The 25,804-nt window shown below is 42.0% G+C and overlaps 1 long non-coding RNA gene across 1 annotated transcript; it reads left to right on the top strand.

Annotated features, from left to right (window-relative positions):
* Nucleotides 1-3,551: 3,551 nt before the first annotated feature.
* On the top strand, nt 3,552-23,681 carry LOC309978133. Its single transcript, XR_014327113.1, has 4 exons — nt 3,552-3,641; nt 17,732-17,959; nt 21,598-21,644; nt 23,424-23,681. It is a non-coding gene; the product is annotated as an uncharacterized lncRNA (long non-coding RNA).
* Nucleotides 23,682-25,804: the final 2,123 nt, after the last annotated feature.

Genomic DNA, 25,804 nt, shown 5'->3' with positions numbered 1-25,804 from the left:
TATATTCAATATCCTGTAATAAGCCATAATGGAAAATAATATGAAAATGAATATATATCTATATATATCTGAATCACTTTGCTGTATACCAAACTAACACAACATTGTGAATCAACTATATTTCAGTTAAAAAAAAAGTCTTAGGGAGGGTTGCCTGAAGCAAAGCCTGAGACTGAGGTGCGGGGAGGGGGGTTCTTCATGTGATTTATCAGGGGAGTGCTCTCAAGTGCAGGGGAGTGAAGGAAGCAGGATACAGCAGGGAGAAAAAACTTAAGCCAGCTGGAAACCAGCTTCAACCTGACCCCACAAGGACTGCTGGGATAGATTTTGCACCACAAAATTGGTCTACCTTGAGGCAAAGTCTGGCATTATGTACTCTCATCATCAGTCATTGACTGCAGGATGCAGGGGTGTGTGGGGAGTAGGAGTCTTGTAGAGTACTGAAGCTCTTATTCTGCAGAGTACAATTATCCAGAAAAGGAAGCGGGTGTAGTTAGCTGCTAACACCCACAGCTTCTGGGGGTGCGTCCATCTGCCTTGCAAAGGGGGCCTGAACTGGGCACCAGCAGTGTGTGTACACTATAGAAACACTGTCATATGTGTATCAGGACCCCAGATCAGCCCTTAAGAAATATATAACTGAAAAATACCACAGAAAGTACTGTAGAACTTGAACACAACCTATGTATGACACTTTCTAAAATTATGTTATGAGAAAAACTGGGATGAGATGATGGCAACACATCTCCCTTTCTAACATTCGATTTAGGAATATCCTCTCCCCTTACCTACTCTCTTTGCTAAGCAATAGCAGCTGGTGGTGGCTTCTGTGATCAGGGCAAGATGCCCAGCAGTGAAAGAACAGGGTTGGTTGGGAGAATTTAAAGCAGATGAAGTCTCTGGAATGGGGATATGTGGTTTAGGGTGAAAGGAGCTGTAAAGGCAGGGTCTTTTGTTTGTGTCTGAGATCTGCACCCAACCTCTCTGCTTTGTTTATTTCTACTGGCCCTAGAGACACCCTTGTCTGCTTGTTTTCCCTCTGTCAACACTTTTGCTTTGCACCAGGCCTCTGGAACTGGACTTCTCTCAGCCTTACCCTTATGCTGACATTTTCTAATAGTTTGACACTAGAAATAATGGAGGAAATTAAGTTAAAAGCTTTCTCATGCTATCTCTCCTTTTTCTTTTTAAACTTAGCCACTTAAAAAAATTTATTGGAGTATAGTTGACCCACTTTAAGTAGAAAACCAAGCCCAGACACGTGTGCTATTGTTGGGTGTTGTGAAGAGAGAAAGGCAAGTTGATTCTTCTGCAATTCAAGCCCAGAGGCTTTCCTGGGTGTGCAGGGTAATGTGTTCTGAAGTGCCATAAAGGAGTAAAGAAGGTCAGGGAGCTACAAAAGTGGTACAGGAGTGGGGACAAAGCAGTACTTGGTTTACCTTCATTAAATTTAGGGACTTACCTTCTTCTCCTTCACCAGTCCCTTTATCATCACCAGTATTTCTCCTGAAAAAAAACATTGTGGACGGCCTGAGAATAAGTTGGGAGGTGGGAGTGGGTAGGTGTGGAGAAAGAGTAACAAGACCCTGGGTACTGTAGGCTCTGAGGGAAAGGAGGGTATTCCTTTTTTGTTTTTATCTGGGAAAGAGGAGATTTCCCTGTGCTCTTGGGCTGAGGTAGAAATACCTTATTCTACCTGCTGCTAATGTGGAAATTACTACCACTTTATCTGGAGTCAGAATAGTATATTAAAGAGTCTCTTGGTGATGTCTTAAAACAAGCAAAATCTTTTATAATACCCAAGTTTTAGAGACTGATGGGGTGAGTTGTGGATCCTGCACATTTTATCTCCGGTGGCCTTGGGCAGTAATGGGGCCTGTGGGGCACAATAGGGCACAATAATTGAGCTCACTCTGACTTGCTATTTTAGTCATCTTTGCTGTCAGCCTTCAAAGGAGAGACCCTTGCTTTATCGCCTGCTGTCCCTTCTGTCTCTGAAGAGAACCTAGCCTTCCTGACCTGCATGGATATTGAGGCAACTCTTAGGGAAAAGAAGAACACTCCAAAAGAATTTATGGCCATTTTCTCAGTGATATTTGAGAAGGGCCAAGACATCTCTGAGTTTAAGTCTCGGCTCTATTTGTTATTAGCTCTGTGACCGTGGGCAAGTTATTGAGTTATCTGCTATCTCACTGGCCTGAATTTTCTCTCTGTTTTTTTAAAGATATATGAACCCTTATGTTCCTTTTTAAATAATTAATTAATTAATTAATTAATTTTTGGCTGTGTTGAGTCCTTGTTGCTGCACGTGGGCTTTCTTTAGCTGCAGCAAGCAGGGGCTACTCTTCATTGCAGTGCACTGGCTTCTCATTGCAGTGGCTTCTCTTGTTGTGGAGCACGGGCTCTAGGTGCACGGGCTTCAGTAGTTGTGGCACACGGGCTCAGTAGGTGTGGCACGCAGGCTCTGTAGTTGTGGCACACGGGCTTAGTTATTCCGCGGCATGTGGGATCTTCCCGGACCAGGGCTCGAAACCGTGTCCCCTGCATTGGCAGGTGGATTCTTAACCACTGCGTCACCAGGGAAGCTCCTGGCCTGAATTTTCTTAGCTGCTTAGAAAAACAAAGAGGAGAGAGAAGGACAGTACTTACAACTACCGCCAATGATCATGAGGATTAAACAACAACAAAAAAAATGGGTGTAAAGCACTTAACATAGTACCTGGTCCACAGACGCTCAAACGTTAACCATGATTGCTGTTTATTATTTATCAGCGAGAAGGTCTTAGCTGAGAAGACATATCCATTAGCGTCAATAATTATAATTTCTATTTCAATATACCGCTTAACTCTGTGCTAGGCAATGTTTTAGGTGCTGCTTGCATGTGACTTTTAAAATTCTCACTACAACCTACTATCATAACCATTCTACAGATGAGGAAGCCAAGGAATAGCGTGCTTAAATCCCTTGCCCAAGATTCCACGGTTGCATAGTGGTAGAATGGAGATTCAAACCCAGAAAGTCAGGTTTACAAAGCCTGTGCCCTTAACCATTGAGGTATGCAGTTAAATAATCAGTCAAGAACCAAAAAGAGATGGGGAATGGAGAGTAGAAAAGGCACAGGTTCAAGGTGAACAGTTAGAAACAGGAAATTGAGAGTTTTGGTAGGTCCGGAAGCTTAAACGCATCATTATAAACCGTTCATGTTGTCAACAAGTTAAGCTCCTATTTAAAAATGAGTTAGTAAGTTTACAAGTCAACTTACAAGCAAGTTGAGAAAATCTTCAATAGATAACTATAACTAAGGGACAGGCCCAGTCTTTTATGTATTTTACCAATTAAGTGTCCGGAATCTCCACGAAGCAATCTGCTTGCCAGGGGCGTCGATGGGCCAATGAACATAGACGTGAAGGGGTTAATACCGGAGTTTGGGGGTGGACCGAGCGGAGGCGAAGAGGATTGTGGGAGCTCCGTTGTACGTCGCCCCAGGGCGCCTGGGAAATATCCAGTGCGCGTTTCTATTATGACCGACCCTAAGTAAGGGCCATCGGCAGGCTGGGTCTGGCCACTGCCGGCGCAGCTGCTCTCAGAGGCCGGAAGGCATGGGCCGTCGGCCGCCACCGGGAGGGCGGACGAGGCGGAGGTTTGTAGCACTTGTTTTGGGCTGAAGGAGTAGGCATGTCCTGCCTCCAGCTGCGCTGGGACAGGGGAACGGAAGTGAGAGGGGGTGAGGAGATGGGGGAACTGACAGAGTGACGGACCCGGCGGCGAAAATTGAGGGCGTGGGTGTCGGAAGGGGGCGTGTAAATATGTTACGTAGGTGATGAGTTGTGTGAATCTTTTGGGATGGGAGAGGTGGCGGATAGACGAATGGAGGGTAAAATCAGCAGGGTGAAAACGTGTTGTTGGCGGGACACCAGCACATATGAATCGTACCTATATGGGATGACTTTGGAGTGATTTTATTGGGCTCCTGGTTTCAGATTCTACTTTTGATGGCTTGACTCCTTTTAACAAATTACCAAGTACTTGCTCTGTGCTGGGTACTGTACTAGAAGTTCTGTATGAGGAAAGGAATTAGCCTTTATCCTCGACACTTACAGCCTGTCAGTTACTATATGCATTTGGAGACAGGCAATTACAATACAAGGAGATAGAGATACCCCAAGTGTTTTGATAACCTACTGGGTGCCACAGACTCTCCTGAGGTTGCCATCTGGGATGATCTTTGATGTGGTGATTTGACATACATTTTAAAGATAAAATAAGCAGGGCAAAACTATGTGCAATTTTTCCAAGCGTGTTCCCTCCCTGTTTAGCTCAGGTGCAGCTACCTGGAGGACTGAGTAGCACTTAAGGCCCAAACTCGTTTATTCCTGGTGAGAGCATTTGTCCATCACAGTGGCACTTCCAGGACCCCTGCTGGAGAGTCACTCTTAACTTGAGATCAAGGCCTCCCCTTGCACGCATAGCCTGCAAGCTCTGGGTAGGACCAGAGTGCAGAACTCAAGGGCTCTCTGCCTTAACCATATGAAACACTTCTGTGCCAACTCTTTGGTTTTCTAGCATACTCAGTTCATAGCAGGGAATTGTGAATTTACCTGGAATCCTAAGCAATCTTTTTAAAAGTTTGAATCATCAAACCTGCTGCTTTGTTTACCAGAGAAAAAACAGTATAGCAGACAGTCCAAGTCAATGGTTCTCAAACTTTCCTGTGCATCAGAATCAGCTGGGGGGCTTGTTAAAACACAGATTACTGGATTCCACCACAGAGTTGCTAATTCAGTGGTTCTGGGGTAGGCCCCCAAATTTACATTTCTAGCAAGTTCCCAGGAGATGCTGATACTGCTGGTTCCGGGACCACACTTGGAGAAGTACTGGTCTCAACAGAACTGAGATTAGTAAACCAGAAAGGACATCTCTAGGGAAGACTGGGCACAGTTCTAAAGGTTAGACAAGTCTGAAATAAGTCATGGTAGATATGAAATAAAACGGATGTGTTTTTGTTGTTCATTTGTATGTTTTGAATGGAAGAGCAAAGATGAATCTTCCTGAACTAAACAAAGTAAGGTTTGCATCAGCTTTTTCTTCACTCATGGGGTTCAGAGTTCCTTAAATTGTTTAAAAAACAAAGTAGTTATTTCCTTTTCAGATCCCTTTCTGAGTTATATTCAAGTAGCTAGTTATTTACAGAACTCACACCCCTGCTTGTGTCATCACCCTCCCCCCAAATGAGGTGTTCTAACTTCTGGTAATAAATTATGTTTGAAGTTAAGACATGAAAAGACAGTTGGGACAATCTAATCAACACAAAGATTTGTATAAGCAGCCAGAATTGAGATGGTGTGATAAGTAGTTTTATTTATTTTTCCACCCTCAATGAAACCCCTTCCTCTTCAGAAGAAATAATCAGTTTATTCACTGTAAAGCACAGAAGGGACCAGAATTCTTACTGTGCCAGAGATTAACTTGAAACCTTCCTTGAGGGACTGACCTAAACAGCCTACTGGAGGGTGGCAGTCCCCAGTTCTGCCTACCCTCCATACCCTCCCATGAGCCTGAAAAAGGCCAGGACAGATTTTTAGAAATGTCACTCATTCTAGACCTGTCAGTGTTGGATCCCAAATTTCCCCACAGGCCAGTTACAAAACCAAACCAAGCCCCAAAACCAAACATGCAGACCCACATAAAACACACAAAAAAGTCCAAATAAACTGGCCTTGGTCTATTGTGAGTCTTTTCAGGGGCCAGCAAGATGCTAGGATGACCAGTACCCTGGATGTTTCAGAAATCTAAGGGTCTGTCATATCCACATTGCAAGGGAGTCAGCAGGACACTGTAGGGGAAGAAAAAGTTTTCCTTGGCTCTTTTAGGGTCCCTGGCTGGGTCTGAAAATTAAACTGACAAAGACAGATTAACAAGAGAGAAGCATACAAATGTATTTAATGTAAGTTTTCCATGACACAGGAGCCGGCATAGGGAAATGAAGACCCAGAGAAACAGAGCTGAGTATTTTATGCTAGGTTTGACGAAGGTTGGGAAGTCATGGAGAAATATGACAAATTAAGGAGTATGAGGGAAGTGTAGTAAACTGGGGGAGACTTAACAAGTCCTGTTTGTTAGGATTTTTCTTTACATCCCTTTGTATTTTTGGAGATAAAGATTCTCCTTTCCTCTGGATATAGGGAGGGAACCTCTCACATGAGAGTTTTATGACCTGTCTCAGGGGAGAAGAGGGGCAAGAGGTCAAGTGTCCTTCTTGTTTCTGCCATTTACTCAAATTCCTTCAGCTTTAAAATATTCAGTGTGCTACGGTGCCATATTTTGGGGTAGCGTGTTCTGAACCTTGTCGGCAGTCACACACACGACTCTTGAATATCAATTAAATTTCACTTATGGTTGGTGAGCCTTTCAGTTATACTTGTGCACTGACTCCTCCCCTCCTCACCAGTCCTCATCTCTGCCTAATTTGCACTTAGTCTTACAGACAGTATAATTTTCTATGAAATATGAGGAGATAAAAAGGAATAAAATAAACCTATGATTTTGAACTATGTATCACTGTGTCCTAAGTGATTCCTAAGTAGGAATGATTTAATTTTGTTGCTTGAACACTCAATAGCTTATGGACCCTGTGAGCAGACAGATGGATGCTGAAGAGAATTTGGGGCCATCTGTGTCAGAGCAGCAAACACATGATTACTCCAGAATTCAGATTCAGACAGGATTGTTTGCAGTCCTGAATCTGTTTCAGCAGATTCAGACTTCTTGCTTGTTACAGCTGATTCCCTAAACAACTTTAAATCAGTGTGTATCTCTCACCTGGAGTGGAGTGGGGTTTTAGGTCTGGCACTTAACCACAAGGCTATGGATGTCATTGTTTTGTTTGGAATGGTTTTTCTGAGGATGAGAGTTCTTACATCAAGTGAGTGAGAACTATAAAGTAGAGGGGAGAAGGGTAATTATCATAATTAATATCACGTTTCTTTGCAAAATAAGATTAGATAAAAGTGAAGAACTCACTAGGAGGAAGAAGAGGCAGAAGTATATTCTAAAATCTGGAATCTGCAACTGATGAGCCAGTTGCTGGGTGTATAACTTATTGCTTTTCCCACAATAGAGGCCTAAACACCCATGTGCCTGCAGCCAGGTTCCCCTTAGGTCCTGTGATCTGTTGGGGACAGGGTAGCTATTGCCGCTATTTATCATAACTTTTCTGCACTTGATAAGGCGATGAAGAAACCCTGATAACCTAATCTCGTATAAATATGTATTTTTTAAAACTATGGAAGCATTTTAATAGCCTCTGGAGATCCAAGGAATTCATATAATTGTCTTCCAAAACTGCATGTAAAAGAGCCAAATCCAAAGTCTTACTGAAAGCTGGAGTTCAGGAGATCAGAAATGGCCTTGCCAGAAATGTGTTTTCTAATTTCAAGGTCCTTAGAGGAGTTCCAGTGCCCTGCAGCCAAAGTCCACCAGGAACATATCTATGGTTTAACAAGTTGGGTTGATTAGTTAGTGAGTTGAGGGAGAATGCACACCACGGGGAACTGATGAAACGTCTCAGAGGGTGTTAGAAAGGACTTATTATAGGATTTGGACTTGTGTTAGGTGATTTGGGGGAGGATTTAAAGAAGCGAGGCTTTGCTCTGGATTGGATTCTGTTAGGAAGTAACAGACTGTACATAGGGGTAATTCCATGATTGGGTATCTTTTTTTTTTTTTTTTTTTTTTTTTGCGGTACGCAGACCTCTCACTGTTGTGGCCTCGCCCATTGTGGAGCACAGGCTCCGGACGCACAGGCCCAGTGGCCATGGCTCACGGGCCCAGCCGCTCCGCGGCATGTGGGATCTTCCCGGACTGGGGCACGAACCCGTGTCCCCTGCATCGGCAGGCGGTCTCTCAACCAATGCGCCACTAGGGAAGCCCCATGATTGGGTATCTTAATGAATCTTATCTAGGAGGATAGACTAGAAGGAGGCCAATTTGTAAAGTAGCAGCTATTAGCCAGGATAGGAGGACGTCTGCTTATTTTGTGGTTTGGTCAAAGTTCATGTTTTGTCTCTTTTCAGACATGACTATGCAGTAGTCTTGCTTTTGTCACAGAGTGGCCTTGTCTGATGTTGATGGTCTGTGAAATTGGTTACGCTCATCAGGAGAACAACAAGGCCTAGCTGTGAGGGCCAGGACAGCTCCCATATGTCAGTGGCTGCTTTTCTCCTCAGAGTGATCAGTGCCAGGTCCAGCAGCTTGTAGGAGACCAAATTCCCTTTCTGCCAGGAGCCATATGTAGCAGAGAAATGGTTAGATGTGTTGAACAGGAAAGATTGAGGGCTGGGTGTGGATTAAAGCATCTGGTTACCCTCTAACAGAACTTAGGAGCTTCAGTGAGAAATAGCAGTCTCCTGAGATTGTTTCCCTTTAAAAAAAATCATAAGAGTATACTTAAGCAAGGTAAGTGGATGGGAGAATATAGCAGATTATATTTTTCAAAGATGGCCATAACAGTACCTCTCATCCCATGCTCTCTTCTATAATGTGACCTTGCCACCCTTCCATTGAGAAGTCGGGTTGACATCCCCTCTGCTTTGAATCTAGGCAGACTTTGATTGTCTAAATCAATAGAATAGGGAGAAATGAGACTCTGTGACTTCTGAGGCTAGGCCGTAAGAGGCAGTGTGGCTTGTGCCTTATCTGCAGGGACATTGACCTTTAGAGTCCTGAGCTGCCATGTAAGAAGTCTGACTACACTGAGACTGCCATGCTTTGAGAAAGCCCAAGTTCATGGTGAGGCCACCTACAGGTCCTCTGGTCAGCAGTCCCAGCTGATAGAAAACATCAACCAGGAGACCTGTTAATGAAGACACATCTAGATGATTAAAGCCCCCAGCTGAGGCTCCAGACATCACGGAGTAGAAGCAAGACATCCCTGCTGTATACTGAGTTCCTGAACAGTTTCCGAGAACAAAATAAAATGATTGTTTTGCACCACTGAGTTTTGGATTGGTTTAGCACAAAGCAATAGTAACCCAAACAGAGGTAGAAATGTTGGTTAACACAGAAGAAATGGAGTGAAAGGAGCAAGGAAGGCAAGTAATTGTAAGAGGGAAAACAGGCTAGGGACAAAGCATTTCACTTTGCTGTTGCTCCTGCCGCTGCTGAGCTCTTTGATTCCAGAGTGGACAGCAGAGGGAAGAATGGAAAGGGAAGTTATCCAGTACACTAAATGAAACTTCTGTAGATGATTGCACCTCCTTTTAAAATAAGATCTGGAACTATTTAGTTATTTCTTTAATTGAACATCTTGATTAACAGAAGTATGTGGGGTTTTTTTTCCATAAGGAAACAAGTAGTGACCCTAATTAACAGTATTTAGTAACCAGAGGGTGAGGGATGATACTCTCCTCTATATCATTGTATGAGGTTGGAGGAAATCACAGTGTTATTTCCAATGACATGTATAGAAGTTTTATTATTTTAATTGGCAGAATATGGTTCACTTTTAAAGCCTCCATATGTGTCTATATTTTACACACACGAATAGCTCTTGCTGGGTAAGACATTCAATCTGTAAGTTAGAATAGAAGTCCTAGTACTATTATTGGAATTGTGTAATCGGTGAGCACTCAAAAGGTATTGGTTATAAATGTTGAGTACAACCACCAACTGACCTCATGGTTATGGGCCAAGTACAGAATGTCTCAGTCTCTTGTTTCATTGTAAAAATTCCTGTGAATTTGGTGTTTGGCTCTTTCAATGTGTTCCAGCCACACTGAACTCCCCCATTTGAACCTTGATCACCCCTCTTCTACTGCTGGTTCTTCTTATTCCCTCTACATTCTTCCTCGAAAAGTATTCCTGTCTGTTCACACATATCCTAATCTTTTCCAACACTCAAGGCCCAAAGTCAGTGAGCGCCACTTGTTTGGAGACCTAGATCTCATGTTCTCCTCTTCATAACCTTTCCTTGTTTCTCTTTTCTGCCACCTTCAGTTTGCACTATAGTTATCTGGGCATGTGTCTGGCCCTCCTACCAGTCTGTGAGCCCCTGGAAAACAGAATCTATATTAGATTGATTTGGGGGTTCCTCACAGCTCCAAGAGGGATGTTTTGTTCATCTTTAGGATCTGCAGAGAGGACACCTGAGCCTGGAGATGCTAATGAAGATCATATATCCAATCAGTGGCAGAGCTAGGGCCAGAACCCGGGTCTCCTAATTCACAGCTTGATGTTTTCCACTAGATGAAGGAGAAGAACAGGAAGCGGGAGAGAGGAAAAGCAGGAGGAAGTAGTATGCTTCATGAGCGCAAACCTTTGGTATCTGTTTCATTCACTACTGCATTCCCCAGTGCCTAGAGCAGTGCCTGGCACATAGTAGGCACTCAGTAAATATTTACTGAAATAATAAGCAATTGGGGTAAATAAGCATTCATGTACAAGGATGATAACAATGACCTTAGGGGGCATGGGTATTTTTTACTTATCACAAGTTCTTATCTCATGCATTGCTTTGATGCATGAAAGGAGAAACACAAAGCCAGAAAACCCCAGCTTTTCCTGCACTTGTATTTTTCCACTGCTCTCTTGCACCACTTATCTTTCCCTGGTAGCAATTCTGAGGAATCTGAGACAGCTCCCACTGAACTCTTGCATTAATGTTCTGATAAAAGAAAAATATGATGCACTGGGCACAAAATGTCATTTTATGTAAAAACCTTGGGAAAGTTAGTATTTCTTTAAAAGAAAAAAAAAGCAGAGCTCATTACTAATGGCTGCCTTTTATTGGCCTTGCTGGGGGCATCACAGTGGGACAATGTGGCTGGAGTCTATGGTTGCCCAAGAGGTCCTGCTCTCTCAGTAGAGCTGACCCCAGGTAATGGAGGCCATAGGTGTGGCTGAAAAACAGGAAATAGGATGGATAAAACCATATACATTTTAGCCCCTGTACTTACTGGCCTGTGGTCATCATCCCGATAACTCCTACCTCAAATCTCACTAAGGAAAATCCCATATGCTCTCCCTTCCCAATCTGAATTCTTCCTCCTTTGGCATAGTGATCTTTTGTTTCCTTGCCTTTGCTTATTCGGTTCTGAAAAAGGTATCTTTTCCTTAGCTCTACTCCAATCTTTCTTCTTCCTGATTCCCACACCCAGGGCCAAAGTGATTTTGACTAAATTTATATAGGAAAAGTATCTCCTTATCTGTGGTACCTGAAGGTACAGTTTGTAAGATTTAAAATCTGGGGCAGTGGGAGTAGGAAATGCACTTTGGCCTCAGTCTAGTCCTAAGCCACATGGTTTATAAAAAACTCTCCATCTGAGGAGTTAAGGGAGCTTGCCCAGATGAAGAGCAGACTCCGGAGGAAGACTGCCTGTGTTGCAGTTTGGGCTCCACACCCCATAGGCTTTGATGACTCTGGGCAAGGTATTAAACCTCTCTGTGTTGTAGTTTTCTTATCTGTAAAATAGAGAGTTGTTAGGGGGATTTGTAGAGTTAATATAGGTGAAGCACTTAGGATGGTGCCTGGCAAACAGTAAGTGCTGTTTATTTTATTATTTTTTTGTATTAGCGTATAGTTGATTTACAATGTTGTGTTAGTTTCAGGTATACAGAAAAGTGATTCAGTTATACATATATCCATTCTTTTTCAGGTTCTTTTCCCATATAGGTTATTACAGTATATTGAGTAGAGCTCCCTGTGCTATACAGTAGGTCCTTGTTGATTATGTACTTTATATATAGTAGTGTGTATATGTTAATCCCAAACTCCTAATATATCCCTCCCCCACCTTTCCCCTTTGGTAACCATAAGTTTGTTTTCGAAGTCTGTGAGTCTGTTTCTGTTTTGTTTTGGGTTGTTTGTTTGTTTGGTTTTGGCTGTGCAGCGCGGCATGCAGGATCTTAGTTCCCCAACCAGGAATCGAACCTGTGCCCCCTGCAGTGGAAGCACAGAGTCCTAACCACTGGACCACCAGGGAATTCCCTGTTTCTGTTTTGTAAATAAGTTCATTTGTATCATTTTTTTTTAGATTCCACATATAAGTGATATATGATATTTGTCTTTCTCTGTCTGACTTCACTTAGTATGATAATGTCTAGATTCATCCATGTTTAAACAGTAAGTGCTGTTTAAATGTTAAGTGTTATATCTGTCATTATTATTATTATTAAAATTATTAAAACAGACCCTTGTGTGTATGTGCCATCAGAAGCCTAAGGGGAGACGTGAGTGGCACCCCACATATGTAATAAATAGGTGTTAGAGAAGCCAAACATGCTGAACAGACCCAAAGAATTAAGGAGCTATATCTAAGAGAGTGTTTTCAGGAGTTTTATTTTGGTTGTTTTAATCTTTTACTAAAAACAAATCTCAGTTACAAGCCATCGCTTGTGCTTTTGGAATCATGTCTAAGACACAACTGCCTAATCTAAGATTGGGAAGATTGACACCTGTGTTTTCCTCTAGTTTTATATTTTAATCTCTTACATTTAGGTCTTTGATCAATTTTGAGTTACTTTTTGCATATAACGTGAAGTAGGAGTCCAACTTCATTCTTTTGCCTGTTAATACCTAGTTGTTCCAGCACCATCTGTTGAAAAGACTATTCTTTCTTATTGAATGATCTTGGCACCCTTGTTGAAAATAAAGGTCTGAGTTTATTTCTGGACTCTCAATTCTATTCCACTGATCTGTATGTTAATCCTCCGCCAGTACCAGTCTTAATTACTATAGCTCTGGGGTAATTTTTGAAAGCATGAATTCTGAGTCCTATTACTTACTTCTTCCTTTTTTTTTCAAGATTGTTTTGGCTGTTTGGACCCTTTGAATTTTCATGTGATTTTAGGATCATCTCATCCATTTCTGCAAGACAGCAAGGAGTTTGATAGGGATTGCATTGAATCTGTAGAACAATTTATGGAGTATTGCCATATTAACAATATTAAGTCTTCTGATCCATGGGCACGGGATTGTTTGTATTTATTTAAACATTGTTTTGTAGTTTTCAGTATACAAGTCTTGCACTTCTTTTGTTAAATTAGTTCCTAAGTAATTTTTATGCTATTATAAACGGAATTGTTTTATTAATTTCCTGTTTGGAGTGTTCATCGCTACTGTATATAAATGTATTGGATTTTTGTATGTTGACCTGCAACCTTGCTGATTTTATTAATTATAATAGTATTTTTGTGAATCCTTTGGATTTTATATGTAAAAGATCATGCCACCTACAAATACTTCTTTCCAACATGGATGCTTTTTATATCTTTTTCTCCCTTCATTGCCCTGGCTAGAACCTCCAGCACAATGTGGAATAGAAGTGGCAAGAATGGAAATCCTTGTCTTGTTTCTGGTCTTATGATGTGTCTAGGTGTGAATTCATTTGAGTTTATCTTGGAATTTGTTGAGCTTCACGGATGTATAGATTAATGTTTTTCATCAAATTTGGAGAATTTCAAGCATATTTTCTTCAAATATACTTTCTGTCCCTTTCTCTTTCTCCTCTCCTTCTGGGGCTCATTATATGTGTGTTGGTATGCTCATAGGCCTCTGAAGCTCTATGCATTTTTCTTCATTCTTTTTTCTTCCTGTTCCTCAGTCTGGCCAATCTCAATTGACTTATCCTCAATTTTGATGATTCCTTTTTCTGCCAGCTCAAGTCTGCTGTTGAGCCCCTCCAGTGAATATTTTATTTATTGTACTTTTCAACTCCAGAATTTCTGTTTGGCTCTTTTTAATAATTTCTGTCTCTTTATTGATATTCTCTGTATGGTGAAACATCCTTATCATACTTTAAGTCTCTGTACATGGTTTGATTTAATTAGTTCTTTCAACATACTTATAATAGGTTATATGAAGCGTTTGTCTAGTAAGTCTAATGTCTCAGCTTCCTCAGGGAGTTTCTATTGACTGATTTTTTTCCTGTATTTGGGCCTTCCTTCCTCCCTCCCTCCCTCCCTTTCTCTCTCTCTCTCTCTCTCTTTCTTTCTTTCTTTTTCTTTCTTTTCTTTCTTTTCTTTCTATCTTTCTTTCTTTCGTGTGTCTCATATTTTTTTTGTTTAAAAGTGGACATTTTGGGGGCTTCCCTGGTGGCGCAGTGGTTGAGAGTCCGCCTGCTGATGCAGGGGACACGGGTTCATGCCCCGGTCCAGGAAGATCCCAGATGCCGCGGAGCGGCTAGGCCCGTGAGCCATGGCTGCTGAGCCTGCGTGTCCGGAGCCTGTGCTCCGCAACGGGAGAGGCCACAACAGTGAGAGGCCCGCGTACTGCAAAAAAAAAAAAAAAAAAAAAAAAAAAAGTCGACATTTTGAATACTGTGGCAACTCTGGAAATCACATTCACACTGCAAGGGTTTGTTGTTGTTGCTGTTTTTTGTTGTTGCTCTTTGTTTAGTGTCTTTCTTGGACTAATTCTGTAAAGTCTGTATTTCCTGTTGTGTGTAGCCACTGAAGTCTTGCCCGGTTATATCACTGTGGCTTAGTTGTCAGCTAATAATTGGTCAGAGGTTTTCTAAAGTGTCTTGAACCAGTAACCCTCCCACTTTTTGCAGAAAGGCTCTGCGTGTATTGTGGTACACCATCAGTGCTCTGGTAAGCGGTTCACAATTATGCCTTAGCCTTCACTTCCTGTTTTCACAGACTCTCAAGGTTAGCCAGAGGTGAGACATGGGAGCCTTCTAATGTTTTTCCTGGGCATGTGCACAGCCCTTAATGTGTGTGTACTTTTACATCCTCAGGAATGTATTGTAGCTTTTCAAAGACCTTTTTGGACATCTCATTCTCCAGATCTTCCTTTTAAGTTTTATGGTCAGTCTTTTGTTTTTCCCAACAGGTATCATGGCCTAGGCAGCTGTGATGTTAAACAATTGCCACTGATAATGTTTGGCAAATGCCCTGTAAATAGGGCTTTTCCCACTCTCTCACGCCCTGCTGAGTCATGTCAAATAACTACAAGCCATGGGAAAGAGGCTTTTTCAGGGAGCTGACAGATCAAATAGTCATAGTGCTCTGAGGATGGGAGTTTTTGAGGAGCTCCAGGCTGTTCTGCCCCCACCAGTGACTGGTAGGCAGCTGGCTTTCATGGCCTTTTACCATGGGTGTGAGGCTGCTGGTTTTCAAGGCTACCACTGAACAGGAGAGAGGGGGTTGAAATAGGGCAAGTTAAAAGGCCCCAAAGATCAGTGATCTTAGCAAGACTAAGTAGTTTTCTTGAATAAATGCTCCTCAGATTGTCTGCAAACTTTTGAATCATGTCCATAGTTCTGAAAAAGTTGATTTTAACACTTTTTGCCAGTGTTCTCATTGCTGTTTTGCAAGAATGGATCTTCAGAGGTTCCTACTGTGCCATTCTGAAAGCTCCTCCTCACAGATTTTTATTCTGTTTAGGGTACAATCAGATCTCCATCTAAAATAACAATCTTGTGTGGATATTTGGGTCAGAACTTCTTAGCAGTGGGCAGGATTTGGACTAACAATGAAAATGCTGAAGATGGCCTCTTCCTGTGTCTTCAGGACTCTAAAAGACTGTCCTGGACTGAGGCTGGGCTACGATCATGAGTAGGACAGTGGGTGAAAACTATGGGCAGCCAGTGAGATAATGTTGTTTTTTCCCCAACTAGGTTGTTTCTTTCTGTGCTCATAGGCATCTGAAAACCTGGAGATATGTTTGAGCCAAACTTCTGCAGAGATGGGCCACCAATTCTCCTTTACTGTTCACCACATTCCCCAGAAAGTTTATTGGACTTTGACCTTTCCTTGAGAAGGAATTTGGGAGAGAATAATATTAAAAAGGGGGAAACAAACACTTACTGAATGAACCAATGAGTAGTGGGCTGGAGAGATCAGGGAAGGCTTCCTGAAGGAGGCACGGGTTTGATCTGATCCTGCAAGAATGGGTGCATGTTGGTTAGTTGAAGAAAATGTGTGGTGAGTAGGAAAGCAGTTAAATTTAATGCAACCAATTGAGATATCTGTAATTAATTCCCCTCACTGAGCCACTGTAAGAATATATCCCAGGCTTATCCCTGGGAGAAAGCCAGAGACTAGGCAATGATCAAAAAAATGGGGGAGGCAGTATATCATAATGGTCAAGAATTCAGGTTCTGATGTCAGACTGCTTAAGTTCAAATCCCAGACTTTCTGCTTATATGCTTATTAGCTGTGTGATCCTGGGCAATTTAACCTCTCTGACCCTATTTATCTGTGAAATAGGGTCCCATTTTTTCCTGCCTCACAGGTTTGGTGAGAAGATTAAGTGGGATAATGCATCAATAGTGCAAAATACAATGCCTTGCACAGAGTAAGTGCTCACCAAAAGACATCCATATAATTTTTTCTTCCAGTTTTGAGGTATAATTGACATACACCGCTGTATAAGTTTAAGGTACACAGTATAATGATTTGATATACGTATATCATGAAGTGATTATCACAATAAGTTTAGTGAACATCTGTCATCTCATATAGGTACAGAATTAAAGAAATAGAAAAAAACAGTTTTCTTTGTGATGAGAAGGCTTAGGATTTACTCTCTTGACAACTTTCATATATAACATACAGCAGTGTTAAATGTATTTATCATGTTGTACATTATATCCCTAAGGCAGCCAGATTTTTAATCTGAGTCCAGCCACGAATCCAGATACCAAATGCACAAAGCTGGAAACCATGTCGGTATGGTCAGAATTGAAATTGTTTTTGAATGCTTCCTGCAATTGCTTTGTTTATTTCTGTTCAGTTCACCTTTAGAATTTGGTAACATATTATTGAAAATGCCAGCATGTTTCCATATGTTAGGAAGAATTGTATGGAGTGTTTTTTGTTTTATGTTTGAGAGACAGAAGATTAAACAGGGCACTGCAATAGAGGCAGGGATCCCACAGAGAGAACCCCCAGGGCCTAGGTGAGATTCAGAGGGATGGAATCAAGTCCTTGATCAGCTTAACCTCCTGGGAGTAGATTCTACTACCTGAGCTTTTCTCTCTTTGGGTTTCAGAGGTCCAAGATTTTTATTTATTCACTCATCAAACAGGCACTGGGGAGGGTGGAGGCACAGTGGTAGTTTTTTTTAACTAGAGCAGGGGCTCTGGACCCAGGTCAAGCTTGAATCTGAGCCGCAATTTGCCTAACCTTTCTGTGCCTCTGCAGGATAATATCTGTCTCATAGAATTACTGTAAGAGTTAAATGAGTTAATACATGTGTACATAAAGGACTTAGACAAGTTCCTGGCATATAGTAAATGTTCAACAAATGTTAAATGTAACTAATTTTATAGGGGGTGGGAAGGTGATTATTTTAATTTTCTGTTTACATGTTTAACTCTGTTTATATGCTCAATTAAACAGGATTCAACTGTTCACTCTGTATCTCCCATGCCTAGTAATTTTGTTAGGTGAATGCATGTTCACTGGTAAACAATCCTAATGTAGTGAGAGGTACTATAACAGAGCTTGAGTACAAGGCACTTTGCAGGACATGAGGGATATGATATGTTATGCTCAACTTTGAGCAATTCAGGGAACATTTGGTTGAGAGGGGCTGTTCCCTTCTAGAATTTTCAGTGCAGTCAGATCTATGAGAGCCAACAGCATCCAGGAACTAGGTAAAGTGATGCTAGAGAGTCACCAGGTGGCAGTACTGCCTGGGGATTCAAGTAGAAGAGGAAAAGAGGAGCCCTTTCCAGCCAAGAGTTCATGTTTATGTCTGACGCTGTTTTTCTCTCCTCTCCACAGAAATTCAAGCCATGATTTCTTCCCCTTTGTTCTGCTGGTTTTGGAGCACTGCTATTCCTACCCAAGGCTGCTTGGGAGTCATCTGGCGCTCAAGCCGCTCTGTCTTTACCAGGCAGAGGAGAGAAACCATGCTGAGTATATTTCCAGTTCTTTGCATGTTGGGCTTCTAACTCCCACACCACCGACTTGTTTCTCCTGCTATGCCCTGGATGGAATTAAAAGAGTGAGGTGAGAAGCAAAACTAACATTTTTTAGCAGGCACTGTATCAGAAACTTAATATAATCATGTTGTTGAATTGCCTCAGAACCCTGAGAGATTAATTTTGTGATTTATTTTGTCCATCATCTTGCTTCAGCAATTATTAACATAGGCGTGGCCAGGCTTGTTTCAGCTATACCCCCCCATCCAACACCACTGGATTATTTTCAGGCAAATCCCAGATAATTTTTCACTGCATAATTTCGTTTTTAAATACTTTCTTACATTCCTCTAAAAGGTAAGGACTTTTAAACACACCACCGTATCATTATAACACTTTAAAAAAACCCAAGCAATAATATCTTAACATTATCAAATATATACCAAGTATTCAAATTTACCTAGTTGTCTCATTTTTAAAACTGTATTTGGTTCATTCAAATCTGGATTCAAACAAAGTTCATAGGTTTAATTCATTTGATATATGAGCTGTGAGCCATTTTACATAGAGGGAAATTGAGGATCAGAGAGGATCATCAGTTCAGTATTCAAAAACAATTCTCTATTGAATCAGACCTGGTACCAGATGTTGGGGATACAAAGATTAGGAAGACCCAAGTCTCTGCTTCAAGGAACTCAGTCTTATGCTCCTGTAATGCTCTGTGAATATATCTATCACAAGACTTAATACACTATGTTATTAGTATGTGGTTGTGTATCTGTCTTCCCAGATAGGTGGCAAATTCCTTAGAAGGCAGGGGCCAGTTCATAGTCAACATTGTAATCTGTAACATCTTACGGAAAAACCCGAACGAACTTTTTGGCCAACCCAATACTTAACGTAGTCCCTGGTACATAGTAGGTATTTAACAACTATGGGGAAAGGAATAATTTTGTCTGACTGGGCAGTGGGAACCAGTGAAGAGTTTCAGGCAGGGCAGTGACATGATAAGGTTATCACTGTAGGTAGGTGACACACGTCATCATTTGGATTGGAGGCAGAGAAGGGGCTATTGCTGAGTTCATGCTACAGAGGAGGAGTGCCAGACTAAAGCAATGGTGGTGAGTATGGAGAGGAGAAGACAGACTGGAGAGTTACTGAGGATGTGAATTTGGCAGTATTTGGTAATTTCTTAGATGTAGAGAATGAACGTTTCTGGCTTGGGTAATGGTGGTGCCACCAGTAGATTCAGTGCAAAGAGGAGAAGCGAGTTTGGGGTGGAAGATGAGCTCCACTTTGGACATGCTAAGGTTGTGTCCATGTGATCTTCAGGAGGATGTGTGAGACCAGAGCCCAGGTCGGCGGTCAGGAGTGAAGATCAGGGGATCACAGCGTGTAGGTGGAGCTTGAAAGCCTGACGGTAGATGTCATCACTCGGGAGAGGACATGCAGTGAAACAGGGAGTGGAATAAGGAGGGAACCCTGACACTTACCAAGGGAGTGGAAAATGAGAAGCCCATGAGAGATGAAAAAGGAACAGCTGGGGAGACTGGAAAAAAATCAGGACAGTGTGGTGCCACAGAAGCCAAGAGAGGAAAGAGTTCAGGAGAGAGGGAGAGGGAGTGGTTGACACTCTTGAGGCAGGTAAGGAAGTAGTGGTAGAGGATAGCTCAGTGCTGCAGCCAGGGTGTGGTCGGTGGTGGAAGAGTGGCAGGTGGTGAGCCTAGAAAGGCCAGTTGGTCCCTCATCCAAAAAGGCCTTGGTCACCCAGCTGTGGAGTTAAGACTTCATTCTGTAGCTAATGGGGAGTCATCAAGAGGTTTCAAAAAGGAGTGACCTGGTCAGATCGGGGTGCTCTAGAAAAATCAGGCTGAGGCAGTGTGGAGGATGCTGTGGAGGAATAGGACTGGAGGCAGGGCTCCTTGGAGTGGAATAAAGTGGCACTTAGGCAGTGGAGGTATGGACTGTCTTCCAGGACTTTTAGTAGGTAAAATTGGCAGGCATTGAAAACGGTAGCTAACACTCACTGAGCTTTTATTATGTGCCAGGCGCTACTCTCAGTGCTTATGTGAATTATCTCACGTAATTCTCACAACCAATCTATGGGGTAGATAACATTATTGACCTCATTTTATGCCTGAGGAAACTGAGGTACAGAGAGATAAAGCAATTTGTGGAGGATCATGGAGCGGGTAAACGACAGAGCCTAGATTTAAGTCCAGGTGGTTGGTTCTAACCCACTCTAACCTGTTTCACTGAATGCCACTCTTAACTTCTAGATTGTTTTGCCTTGATTAGATCTGGGGAGTGAGGGTGTTAGGATTAGGTTCAGCTGTGAGCTATCAGACATCCAAAATAACAGTGGATTAAACAGGATAGAAATTCATTTCTCTTTCATTAAAGAAAGAAATTCATTAAACCCTAGAAGGCTTAATGGCCTGTCATCTCCACAGTGTGACACTTGTCCCCATGGTACAAGATAGAGCTTTAGTCATCACGTTCATGTTCTAAGCAGCAAAATGCTGGGTAGAGAGAAGGAAAGAACAGATACTTGTGACAACTGGTAGTCTCTGCTATAAGAGAAGTTCCAGAACTCTGCCATGGGTGATTGCAAGGAGGATGGGGTTACCAGGAGTTGAGGTAGAGAGTACAGGAAACCTGTTGGACCTTTATTATTTTTGTTTGTTTACCCAGGGTCTTTCCCTTCCCTTGGAAACAAAACCCTATTTTTTCAGGGGGAGTGCTGCTCCTCTCCTGTCCAGCCATGGAGTTCTAGTTGGTGTTTCCAGTCCAAGTACCCTGTCATCTCCCCAGTCTCAGTTGATTTGATTGGTTGGCATATGAGCATGTGATCTAGATCAGAACAATCAGAATCCTTCGCTTCAATTTTTTTTAAACCAACTTAAATGGGGGAAAGTATTGTGTCCCACTTTTGTGGCACAGCTTGGAGATGTGTGGCCAGGACCTATTGGTGGCCCTTTTACAACTCCAGGGAGGAAGCTTGTCTGAGAAAATGCAGTCAGCATGCAGGATGAGCTGTAAATTCCTATTAGTGTTCAAGTCTCTGGTCTTGTCCTTGAGGCCCATCTACATCCTTGCCCTTTGTATGATTATGTGAGACTTCCAATAAATTCCTTCTTGTGTTCAAGTCAAAGTTGTGTTTCTGTCACTTGCAACCAATAAAGCCCTGATTAAAGCTGTATTCTAAAAGTTAATTCTGGAATCAATGTAGATGTGCTTAGGGTTTGTGTGTGTGTGTGTGGGGGGTCATAGTAAATAGTAACCAGAAGCAGAAAGATAATTTATGAGACTGTTTTAATAGTCTACATGAGAAACAATGAGAATCTGAACTAAGGGGATGTCAGTGGGTACTGTAGCTCCTGGCCAGTCTTGCCATGTCTCTTCTACACCTTGAATCAGTTGCCCATATCTACATATTGATCATCTCTACCTGGATGGAACGCAACAGGTTGCTGTTCATTTTGAGCATGTTTTCCTCTGTATCCTTGGACATAGGTATAATAGCTGCTTAAAAACTCCTCTCTGTTAATTCCAACATCGTCATCTTGGGGGCTAGTCTTCATTGATTACCTTTTTTCTTCGGTATGGGTCACATTTTTCTGTTTCCGATATGCCCAGTCATTTGGATTTGTCAGAGGACATGTTGTAGAGAATCTGGATTCCATTGTGTCCCTCTGAAGAGTATTGATTTTTTTGTTTTAACAGGTGGTCAACTTGAGAGAACTCAAACTCCATACTCAATTTCCCCTGCAGTAAGTACCAGCTGAAATTTCTATTTAGTTCTTTTAGTTTTATCTGAGCTATTTGGAGACTGCCCTGTGCGTGCATGGTTCAGAGGTTGGCCAGAGAGTTGGACAGAGTTTATACACAGAATTTAGGGCTCCACCTGTCAAGATGTCTCCATTCCAGTATTTTACCTCCATAGGCTCCAGCTGCTGAAATCCTGAATTCTGTCTTCCGGTAAAGACTCAGTTTTACCACCTATCCGGTGACTGATTGGGGCCTGCTCTGTGGCTAAAAGCCTTAAAAATTGGGAATCTCACCTAGTTCTAATCCTATCCTTTAACTGTAGTTTCTTTTCCAGTTTCTGCATGCTTCAGGTTGTTTGTCAGTACTTTCAGGTAGTTGTTTTTAAATATTTTGTCCAGAGTATATTGTTATATCTGAAGGAAAGGCGGCTTGATAGAAGCTACTCGGTCATTTACTGGAAGCCAGAACCTGCCTGGTCACTATTGTATAACCTGTGGCCAATGTAGCAAGACTCTTCTAGTCAGGTAATAAGAAATTATACCCAGATTATAACCAGATTTTAGCTCTCAATGATGTGACTTGAAAAAGGCAGTTTTATAACCAGATAAGCTAAATGTGATGAAGTTTCAGGATGACAGGTTTGGAGGTATGAGAAGCTTGATAAGCCCCCACCTGGGCTTTCCCATGAGCTAAAATGAGTTCACTCTGGACAGGCAGGGTCCTGCTGCCACAAACCTGAGTGCCTGTTTCCATAAGGAGATTCACTTTTTAAATATCCCCTGTCCTGATATCTCTTAGTCACCTCATCTTTAAAAAAATTATCTGAGTTTATTGTAATAAATGTAACTTCTATATAATTCATAGATCAGAATGAGAGGCCAAGGCCCCTATCCAGTCCTCTGCCAGATCTAGTATCTGGGATGGAGAAGAGTGGATAAATTGCAAAACTTTTTAGCAGGTTGAATAGTTGGGGATTGGTGACAAAGTATATGAGGTGGAATTAGAGGGTAGAGTTAAGGATGACTTCCAAATTTCTGCCTTGGGCATCTGGCAGGATGGTCAATACAAAATAGAGGATGTAAGAAAGAGAGCAAGTTTAAGGGGGAAGATGAATTCAGCTTTGGCCATGTTTGAGGTACCTGTGGGACATCCAATCAGAGTACATCTGAGTCTGAGGATTGGAGAGAGATCTGGGATGGAGATGTATAATGGAGAATCTCCAGTGGATAAGTGATAGATGAGGCCATAGGTCTAGATAATGTAATCAAATAGCATGTACAGGGTGAGAAGAGAACTGATAACGAAGCCCAGTAGTTAAGGGGAGAGCATAAGAAATGAGTCACTTTAGGAAACTGAGAAACAGAAAAATTAAAGACAAACAAGGAAAGGTGGTATACAAAAGTCAGGGGAGGAGAATTTCATGAAGGAGTTAGTGGTCAGTAGGGTCCAGTTCAGCAGAAAAAGCAAGCAAAGCAAGTACTGAAAAACAGGCATTGGATTTAACAACTAAGAGGTCTTTACCTCAGAAATTGCAATTTCGGTGGAGTGGCAAGGAGTGTTGCCAGATTGCAGTTTGAGGAGTGCACGGGTGTGGTAGACTTTAACATGTGTTTTCTGTTAACCATTCCTTCCAGTAATCATACTCCTGTATAGTCCCCTAGTCTTGAATCTGGTAAAGTCTCTAAATAAGTTTAACTGATAGAATGCAGGGAAGTGATGGTGCTTGACTTATGAGAGTAGGTCATAAGAAGCCTTGTAACTTTTGCCTTGGTCTTTTGGAGCTCCGAGCAATCATTTAAGAAGTCTGATCACCCTACTAGAGAGACCACATGGAAAAATTGTGAGACGACATGGAGAGAGAGAGAGAAGTCCAGCTGCACCCAGGGTTCCAGAAATCCCCACCAAGACGCCAAGCATAAAGGAAACCAGAACCATCTTGGCTCCACCAGATCAACCTAGCCACCAGCTGGATGCCGCTGAGTGGCTCCAGTAGATGCCACGTGGGGCAGAAAATCTGTCCAGTAAGCTTTGCCCAAATTTCTCACCCACCCATTCATTGCAATAATAAAATGATTATTGTTTTCAGTCCCAAGTTTGCGGGTGGTTTATTACACAGCAATGTATAACTGGAACGTTGGGCATTGAAGTAATAGAGATTGTAAATGCATGTTATACTTCCAATAAGCTTGGAAAGGGAAAGATCAGATGGCAGCTGGAAGGTCTCATAAGATTGTGGTAGGATTTTTTTAAAGATAGTAGGGACTTGAGAATGTTTACAGCTAATGGGGCAGGAGCTAGGAGACAGAGAAGGTTGAAGATACAGAAGAGAGAGGTGATGACTGAGGCATGAGATTTCTGAGAAAGGAAGGGATGAGATCCAAAACTCCAATAGAGGAGCTGATGTTAGACATAAGGGTAGTGGGGCACTTCAATCTCTAAAACAGGAGATGTATTCCCTCCTCTGGATCTTTAAAAATCTCAGGCTTTCCCATGTACTGGACATAAGAGAGTATATGAAGGTTGGTTGGACAGTAATGGATCTCGCAAGAATTGGTTGACTGTGGTACTTTCTTTTGCTTACTCACTTTACCTAGACCAGGAAGTGACTAGAATTCATATCCTTAGTTCTATTTTTCCTGTTAACAAAGAGTTTATTCTGTGTACTGAGAATGTTGGGAGCAGGAATAGGTATTGGGCTTGAGGATAGTGATGAAGATTTGGAAGAGCTATTGTGAGAAGTGAGAGCAGGAACTGACTGAAGTTTTGTGGGAGTATTTCCAGGTGGTATTGGATTGAAAAACCACCAAAATGAGAGTGTACTGATCATTATACCCATGATATTTTCATTATCAGTTCTTAGAATACATGGCATAAGATAGAAAAGACAATCCTTGTGTGGATTCAGAGCTGATATCTTGGGGGGCAAGATTTGATGAGAATATTGGTCAGAGAGGTAGAAGCGATTGATTGTGAGATATAGAGTAAAAAACAAGGAAATGGGAAGCCATGCTGGGAGGAAAATGGATGGATCAAGGAAGTCTTGATAAGGTTGAAGAGTTAGTGCAGTGGGGATAAGAGAGAGAATGAGCTGGAGAGACAGGAGTAAACTAAAGTTCACTGTTTAAAGAATTCTAGGTGATCACAAAGTTCAGAGTATGACCATGAAAGAAGGTCATTGGAGACAAGATGATCAAGGGAGTGACAGGCCAGGGTGTTGGATGAGTGAAAACATGGAACTTGAAATTACTTTAGGTAATGGAAAAACTTAGGGGTGGAAAAGAAGAAATTAATTGGGATGCCATAACCCTCAATGAATATAAGGGAGTGAACAGAGTTCAGAAGCTGACACAGCAAGAAGGCTGTGATGTACCTTACAGAGAAAATGCATGCATTGGATAAGCTTCATTCAGGCATGAGTTAGTGATGTTGACTGTGAGTTCAATTTATTGATTTAACAATACGGTACATCCAGAAAAGGGAAGAGGAAATTTGCTGACCTATATGTGATGCCACTCCAGAAATCACTAAAATACCATTTGTGTGCGATGAAGCTATGGCAAAGATGGAAAAGCAGCTAAATTTGTAGGTTCATAAGATGACAGCCAAACTTTACAAAGCATAGTAAACGACATTTTTGTGAGGCTGAGAGCCAAAGAAATTTAAGGTCATGTTACCTGGGTCAGGAAAATGTTAGACCCTTCTTGGTATTATAAAGAAACAGTGCAGGGACTTCCCTGGTGACACAGTGGTTAGGAACCCACCTGCCAATGCAGGGTACACGGGCTCGAGACCTGGTCCGGGAAGATCCCACATGCTGCGGAGCAGCTAAGTTCCTGTGCCCCAACTACTGAGCCTGTGCTCTAGAGCCCGTGAGCCACAAATACTGAGCCCGTGTGCCACAACTACCAAAGCCCATGTGCCTAGAGCCCGTGCTCCACCACAAGAGAAGCCACTGCAATGAGAAGACCGTGCACTGCAATGAAGAGTAGCCCCCACTTGTCGCAACTAGAGAAAGCCCACGTGCAGCAATGAAGATCCAATGCAGTGATAAATAAATAAATAAATAATTTTTTTTAAAAAACAGTGCATATAATTATTTTAAGAAATATAAAATAAGGTGTCTTTAAACAGAAACACAAGTGAAACAAGGTTATATGTTGAT

This window comes from Leucopleurus acutus, assembly GCF_964270905.1.
Source record: "Leucopleurus acutus genome assembly, chromosome: X".
Taxonomy (NCBI): Eukaryota; Metazoa; Chordata; class Mammalia; order Artiodactyla; family Delphinidae; genus Leucopleurus; species Leucopleurus acutus.
Note: the sequence above shows the minus strand (reverse complement) of the source record. Positions and strands in the feature narration are given on the sequence as shown.